The sequence below is a fragment of the Bubalus kerabau genome, chromosome 11, assembly GCF_029407905.1.
Source record: "Bubalus kerabau isolate K-KA32 ecotype Philippines breed swamp buffalo chromosome 11, PCC_UOA_SB_1v2, whole genome shotgun sequence".
Lineage (NCBI taxonomy): Eukaryota > Metazoa > Chordata > Mammalia > Artiodactyla > Bovidae > Bubalus > Bubalus kerabau.
In genome coordinates this window covers 4,727,444-4,735,986 of record NC_073634.1, presented here as the reverse complement: position 1 = coordinate 4,735,986, position 8,543 = coordinate 4,727,444, and positions in this window count along the sequence as shown.

The following is an 8,543-nucleotide window of genomic DNA, read 5'->3' as shown; positions in this document are numbered from 1 at the left end:
TGGTAATTCGATGTGCGGTTTTTAAGTGAGTTTAGTTTGTATTGATCCATCTTGTGTTCATAGTTTCTTGGATCTGTGACTTGTTGTCATTTGTCTTGTTCTGGCAGTACCACACAGCTTACAGGATCATAGTTCCCTACTAGGGATTGAACCAGGACTCCTGGCAATGAGAGCACTGAGTCCTAACCCCTGGACCACGGAATTCCCTAAAAGAAATTCTTGATAATTTGAATCTTTGGACAATATCGTAATCCAGAGAGAATTTATCTTGCTTCCAGGGCAGAACTTATTATTCCCTTTTCCATCTTTATTAGTTCATTAATTATGCATTCTTTTACTTTTGATATTTTCCCTAGACCTTACGACATTCATCTTTGACTTACTAGAGACCAACATAACTGTGTCCCATTAGGGACTGAGTGAATTAGAAGGTAGGCCTCAGTCCTTATAAAGGTGGATCTACTTCTACTTCATACTTCGTTATAGAATGTATACCTTAGGGTCCATCCTGAAAGCCTGAGGTGTTCTTCGTTTGGTCCTGAATCCGAGTGTTTGTTGGTGCACATGTTCTTAGTCGCCTCAGTCATGTCCGACTCTTTGTGACCCCATGGACTGTAGTCTGCCAGGCCCTTCTGTCCATGGGATTCTCCAGACAAGAATACTGGAGTGGGTTGCCATGCCCTGCTCTAGGCCATCTTCCCAATCCAGGGATCAAACGCTTGTCTCTTACGTCTCCTGCATTGGCAGGCGGGTTCTTTACCACTAGCGCCACCTGGGAAGCCCCCGAGTGTTTGTTCTCCCAGCTCTGACACATCACCAGCTCTACCTTCAGCATCTCAGCATCTCATCTGCTGCTCTTGGCTCAGCCTGTCAGTCCCCACTTGCCAACTGGCAAATGCCTTGAAGGGAGAAGTCAAGCCAAGTTCAAGCTCACTCTCTAGGTTCCTTTTTTCCAGGATGCTGGCTCCCTGAGGTTTCCTGCAGCTCCTTGCTGCCTTAGATTTAAAAAAAAATTTTTTGCCAGGATTTTCTAGTTATTCTCAGTGGGAAGTCTGCCTGAAACAAGCTATGGCCAGAAGCAAAGTGACATATTAAAATTTGACATATTAAAATCAAATTACGATACCAATCCCTCTCTCAGAGGGATTCACTGGAATTCAAATACTACCATCTGTCATCCATTCAAAAACTATGTGAACAAGCCCTTCGGTAACAGTGTCTTCCCAGATTTTATCTTATTCCAATATGTATTTTTATGCTTATATGTAATTTGTTCCTATGTCCCCCATACATGGGGCTTCCCTGGTGATTCTGTAGCCCACCTGCCAATGCAGAAGACACGTGTTCAATTCCTGGATTGAGAAGATCCCCTGGAGGAAATGGCAACCCACTCCAGTATTCTTGCCTGGAGAATCCCATGGACAGAGGAGCCTGGTGGACTACAGTCTATGGGGTTGAAAAGAGTCAGATACAGCTTAGGGATTGAACAGCAGCAGCAGCTGCTGCTACATGATAGGTGAATACATTTAATTTCCTGTAAGAAATGTATTCTAACAAATATAATTTTCAAAAAATTTTCAGTATATTCTAACAAATATGTATTTCCAAATATAATTTCCAAACTCACTTCCAGAATGAGTTATATGTACTCATTCTGTAAATTATATTTGTTAGCATAGAACAAATAATATATATATTATATTGTATATATATGTATTATATTTTGCTCAGTCACCCACCAGACTCCTCTGTCCATGGCATTTTTCAGGCAAGAATACTGAAGTGGGTTGGTATTCTCTTCTCCAGGGGATCTTCCTGACCCAGTGATTGAACTCACGTCTACTGCATTGGCAGGCGGATTCTTTACCACTGCGCCACCTTGGAAGCTTAGCATACGCCTACTTGCTTGTCATCAGCCTAGATCAGTTTAACTCAATCTCAGACCTCCTGTTACTTTATCCATCAACATTTTGGTATAAGGACTCTGAAAAATAATCTAAACACCATTGTCACATCTAAAAATTTAATAATGCCTTTATATTACTTAATATCTAGTCAGTTCAAATTTCTGTTTCATCATTTTCTTTTTCAATGTATTTGTTAAAGAAATCGGGTGATTTATGGAAATATCCTGATATTAATACAGAAATATTAATAAAATCAGAATTTTATTAGTCACATCCCTTTGGTGTCATTAAACACATTCCTTAGTTCTTTATGCAGGCATAATGTGTTTTATTGTATTTCGCTTTATTTTGCTTTGCAGAAATTGCATTTTTTACAAGTTGAAGGTTTGTGGCAACCCTGCATTGACAGATGAAGGTTGGTATTTTTTTTTTAGCAATATCACATTTTAAAATGAAGGTATGTACATTTTTTAAAGAGATAGTGCTATTGCACACTTAATAGATTACAGTATAAACATAACTGAGAAACCAAAAAATTCATGTGACTTGCTTTGTTGCAATATTCACTTTATTGAGGGGTCTGGAACCAAACCTGCAGTATCGAACTATGCCTGTAGTCCTCAAAACTGATAGCTTGATCTAGAGTTTTGATCGTATTAGGTTCTAGTTTGGGGCAAGAGTATGCCATGGGCAGTGGTATGTTGTCCTATAAGGATGCAAAAGACATCTCTTCTCTCTCTCTCTTTACATTAGAAGTCATGGATAATCATTGCCTGAATTCATTGACTCATCATGGATTGCAAATGGTCATATTTTAATTCCACAGTTCTTCATTATTCAGCTGGAATACTTCAATAAAGAGAAACTTCCCATCAGCCACTCTTTAAAAACAATTTATTTTTGGTTATGCTGGGTCTTTGTTGCCGCATGTGGGCTTTCTCTAGTTGTGGTGCGAGGGCTTCTCACTGTGGTGGCTTCTCTTGTTGTGGAGCAGGGCTTCTAGGCACGCGAGCTTCAGTACCTGTGGCACAGGCTTAGCTGTCCCACGGCGTGTGGGATCTTCCTGGGCCAGGGATTGAACCTGCATCCCCTGCATCGGCAGGCAGATTCTTAACCACTGGACCACCAGGGAAGTCCCTGTCATTCACTCTTAATTACTCTGAGTATCATTTGATGGAGAAAGGTGAGACAGGTGCTTGCATCTTCCCCTCTGTTTACCAGTTTTCCAAATAACGATTTAGTTTCCTAGCATTCTGTAGCTATCTTTTAAAAGGATCATTAGAAATGCAGAGATTTTAACACACATAATATGTTTCTATCGCATTGTATTCCTCACTAGTGTTCAGATCATTCCATTGTCAGCCAGTGGAAACTCTTGAGTCATCTGTGCTCACTGCCACGGGTCACAGCCAGGAGGCCACTGTCCAGGACTCCAGCAGATCAGATGACTGGAAGGAAGCTCTGTGTTGCAGAGCACTCTGTTCCATGGACTCTGTCCTATGCACTCTGCCCTTGGCTGGTTTTCATTTGTATCCTTCCTTGTAATAAACCACAGCTATGAGCATAACAGCTTTCAATGAGTTCTGTGAGTCTTTACAGCAAATTCTTGGTGGCCTTGGGAATGCCCCAAATTTGTGATTAATGTCGGAAGTGATGGCAGTCTTCTGGGGACTGCTTCCTAGACTTGGCAATTTGGCTCACTTCTCATACCAAGAAACTAAGGCAAGAACTCCTTTTTTTTTTTAATATAAAGAAGTTGTTCTTTGTTGCTTTTCTTTTTTACAATTTATTTATTTATTGTGGCCATGCGGCATGTGGGATCATAGTTCCCTGTCCAGAGATTAAACCCACGCCCCACCCGCAGTGGAAGCTCAGAGTCTTAACTGCTGGACCACCAGGGAAGCCCTTAGAGAACTGCTTTTTTCAAAAGCAGAGACTTCACAAAAGAAGAAATGACTCCAACAAAATAGAACTATAAACAGCTTTTATGTGAAATCATCCACAGTGATGCTTCATTTCATCCTTTGCTTTAATAACTCAGTTTTGTTTATAAAATTTTCAACTTGGAATAGATCAGCACTTTAGGCTGAGAACTATTTTTGGACTCTCATGTGGCTTCAAAGGATACCTAGGTAGTTCAGATTGGAGTTCTGGCCCTGAGCCTTCAGCCAGGGGCGGGGGAGGGGGAAACAAGCCATCACCCCAAGTGAGAACACAGGCAAGATGCCAAACGGAGCTGTGGGCTTCCCACGGGGCACGGGGGAGGGGGCCAGGGAGCCCTGAGAAAACCGTGTCCTCTGGGAACCGAAAGCACAGAATAACCTCCTACATCCTCTTTTCTGTGGTTAATTGGAAGGTCTTCATGGAAGCCATTCCACACTACTTCCAGAAATTTCCATTAAACACACACTTACTGAAAATCTTTTATTTTCCAGATACTGTATCAGATGCTTTGAGAACTGTCTGTGGACAAGATCAAGATTTCTACCCTTGTGGACAGTACATTACAGCATAGATAATAAACAATAAACGTGAGAGATGAGAAATTGTGTCCTAAGGTTGAAGGTGATAAGGGCAATGCAAGAAAGTAAGAGACGAGGAAGAGGGGTCAGAAGGACAGGAGTGGGTAGGAGAATTAAGTGGGACAGTCAGGGCCCCTGAGAAGGTGGGGGCTGAGTAAACACTGGAGGGGCAGGGAGCTGGGCAGGTGGATGCGGGGGAACCAGTCATCTGGGCTGAAGGCGTGGCTGGAGCAAAGACCCTGAGGAGTGTTGGAGAAACGGAATGGAAGCCAGCGAGGCTGGAGCAGCGCATGTGAGAAGGAGGCGGTGGATGGAGTCAAAGACAGCAGGATGGCAGTTGGGTTGTGCTGCCAGAGAAATACGTTTGAGAAGGGTTTTTGTTGTTGTTGTTCTTTTACAATTTATTTATTCACTTTGGCTGCATAGCATGTGGAACATTAGCTCCCAGGACCAGGGATCCAACACACAGCCCCTGCATTGGAAGTGCAAAGTCTCAGCCACTGGACCAGCAGGGAAGTCCTGTTTGAGGTTTGCCCCTTACTGTCCCTCGTGGCTCAGTCAGTAAAGAATCCGCCTGCCAATGCAGGAGACATGGGTTGGATCCCTGATCGGGGAGATCCCCTGGAGAAGAAAATGGCAACCCACTCCAGTATTCTTGCCTGGAAGTCCCATGGACAGAGGAGCCTGGTGGGCTACAGTCCCTGGGGTCGCAAAGAGTTGGATACGACTTAGCAGCTAAACCACCACCACCTGCCTGTCAACCATGACCACCTGTCAACCATGGGTCCTAACTGGCTGCCTTGCAGTGTTCAAAATACTTCTACAAATCTCATGGGATTCTAGGGGATAATTGGCAGATGCTTTGGTTAGGCAGAATTAGGCAGACTTCTTTGGTAAAATATGAACTTTTTTCATTTTCTCAACTGAAAGTCCCCAGGAGCTATTTCTGGACAGAGCAGAGTGAGCGGAGTGGAAATTCCACAATTCCAGTAGCTCTGGGTTTGTGATCCTGGTGCTACACTTCCAAGCTGTGTGACCTAGGACAGCTTGATTCTCCTCTCTGAGCTTCTTTTTTCTTAATTCTAAAGTGGGGTGCCGGCATGCTTGGTTGCTTGGTTATGTCCAACTCTCTGTGATCCCATGGACTGCAGCCTGCCAGGCTCCTCTCTCCATGGGATTCTCCAGGTAAGAATACAGGAGTGGGTTGGTATTCTGTTCTCCAAGGGGTCTTCCTGACTGAGGGATCGAACTCACGTCTTGTGCATTGGCAGGTGAATTCTTTACCACTGAGCCACCAGGGAAGTGTAACCAACATCTGTATGGGCCTAATTATGTCCTCCACCACTCCAAATTCATGTACTGAAGAGCTAACCCCCCCAGCACCTCAAAATGTGAAGTTTATTTTTTTGCCGCATTATCTTTTGCAGCATATGAGCTTCTCTCTAGTTGAGGCACACAGGCTTAGTTGCCCTGCAGCATATGAGATCTTAGTTCTCTAACCTGGGGTGGAACTCACATCTGCTGCATTTGGAGGCAGATTCTTAACCACTAAATCACCAGGGAAGTTCCAGAGTTAGGGTTGTTTTTGTTTTTTACAAAGGTAATTAAGTTAAAATGAAATCATTTTGGGTGGATATTTGCCAAGCTTCTCATACAGTGTCTGAAAAATAAAAGGTTTTCAGTAAGTGTTGTTGAATGGAAGTTTCTGGAAGTGGGGTGGGGTGGTTTCCATTAACAGCTTGCAAGTAATCATTGTTCTTATAAGAGAGGGAAATTTGGACATGGATGGCAGAGCGGGAACCCATGTCAAGACACAAGGAGAAGACGGCCATCTACAAGTCAAAGGGAGAAGCCTCAGAAGAGACCAACCTGCCAACACCTTGAACTTGAAGTTCTAGCCTCTAGGACAGTGGGAAAACAAATTTCTATTGTTGAAGTCCCCCACCTCCCCAGTCTGTGGCACTTCTATGGTCACTCTGGTAAACCAATTCAGTACTCCAAAAGGCTATAACACGGTGAATGCTTTGTTTCAGCTGGCCTCTAAAAGCAATGCATTCTAAACTATACCCTGCATTCTAAATATACCCTGCAAAGGTATATTCTCCCTACTAGCACAGATGCTGCCAGGAACAGGCATTTTCAGACATAATCTTCAGTGTTAATCTTTTCCATTACAGAAAATATTCTTTCATTAAACATCCAAAATTGCTACTTAAGTTCCATCCCTCACCCTTGTGAATTTTATGATGTGCAAACATGTGATAGTAATAGAGTGAAAATGAAACCTTATTGAAAAGTGTAAAATGAGAGGAAAAAAAGTCCTTCTCACTTCATGTTTCTATTCCCTGTTGTTTCAGTTTTGTGCTCAAAGGCAAACCCATTACAGTTGACTGATATATCCTTTCAGGAAAATACTTTATGCATTTATCAGAAAATAGAGGTATATGCATCCTTTTAAAATTGTATACAAAAGAGATCAAACTCCTTGCAGGATACTACCACCCTTAACCATCTTGCTTTTTTTTCTTCCCCCCATCAGCCATAGAGGTCTACCACATTTTGTCTCTTGGGTCCTATGATACAGCTCACATAATTCTCAGGGCCTGGGCTTCCCTGGTGGCCCATTTGGTAAAGAATCTGCCTGCAGTTTAGGAGAAAGACCCACGTTCGATCTCTGGGTCAGGAAGATCCCCTGGAGAAGGGAATGGCAACCCGCTCCAGTATTCTTGCCTGGAGAATTCCATTGACAGAGGAGCCTGGCGGGATACAGTCCATGGGTCACAAAGAGTCGGACACAGCTGAGCGACTAACACACACACACAATTCTCAGGGCAAAGGTTATGTTAGGGGAGCCACACTGACGGAGACTGCCCACCCTGGACAGGCAACACAGTAACCATTTGCATGCGTTTTATGACAGGAGGTCCTGGTAAAGAACACGGAACTAATAAGCCACCATCAACTGGAAGAGTTCAGGAAAGTTCAAAAGGAGACACCACGTGTCAGACCACCTCCCAGAATCCTCTCTGGCATTCATCTTGGCTGAACAAGGCGTGCACCAGCAGGAAGGACTCTGAGTCAGATGATTGGCTAAAGACAACCCGGAAACTAATCCCATCACATAAAACCCGAGACTGTGAGCCACGCAGCGGAGCAGTCCTCCTGGGTTCCCTTACCCTACTGCCCTCCACCCGGGCGCCCTTTCCCAATAAAATCTTTTGCTTTGTCAGCACGTGTCTCCTCGGACAATGCATTTCCGAGTGTTAGACAAGAGCCCAGTTTTGGGCCCTGGAAGGAGTCCCCCTTCCTGCAACAGTTAGATAGTTGTAAGGAGGGAGGTACCAAAAAGCAGTCTCTCCACAAGGTCCTCAGAGACCTGGATGCCTGTATGTATCTCTCTGCTCTACCATCCACAGCATCATCCTTACCCAAGGCTGGCTGGAAGACGGTTGTCAGTGGCCATTAGGAAAATGTGTTTCTTGAGTTTTAAAACTATACATTTATAGAAAGGGAGGGAAGAGAGAGAAAAAGTCTTTGCTCTCAAGCCAATAGCTTTTAAAAAAAAAGTATTTTCAGGCTGTGTGTGGGGTTCTTCATTGCTGAGAGTGGGCTTTCTCTAGGTGTGGCGAGCAGAGGCTTCTCTCCAGTTTGGTGCTTCTCTTGCGGTGGAGCATGGGATCTCAGGTGGGCAGGCTCCAGAAGCTGTGACTCCTGAGCTCCGGAGCACAGGCTCAGCAGTTGTGGCACACGGGCTTAGCCGCTCGGCAGCATGTGAGATTTTCCCAGACCAGGGATCAAACCAGTGTCCCCTGCATTGCGAGGCGGGTTCTTAGCCACCAGGGAAGCCCAGCCCACGGCTTTTTAAAAAAGGGTTGAGCTACCTTAAGTTACATTCTTCCCTTGGTAACTGTTGGCAGGAAACACCTTGTATAGATTAACCTGTATAGATTCTCTTAGTGAGAATCCTCATTAAGGATTCTCCTCTAGTGAGGGTGGAAGTCTGGCCTGATTCTGGGTTCCTGGGTAGGAAGGATGTAGATAGAAGATCAACAGCATCTGCAGGGTAGAATATAATCTCATGTACACAGAACTGCATACATGTATGTTTGTGTGC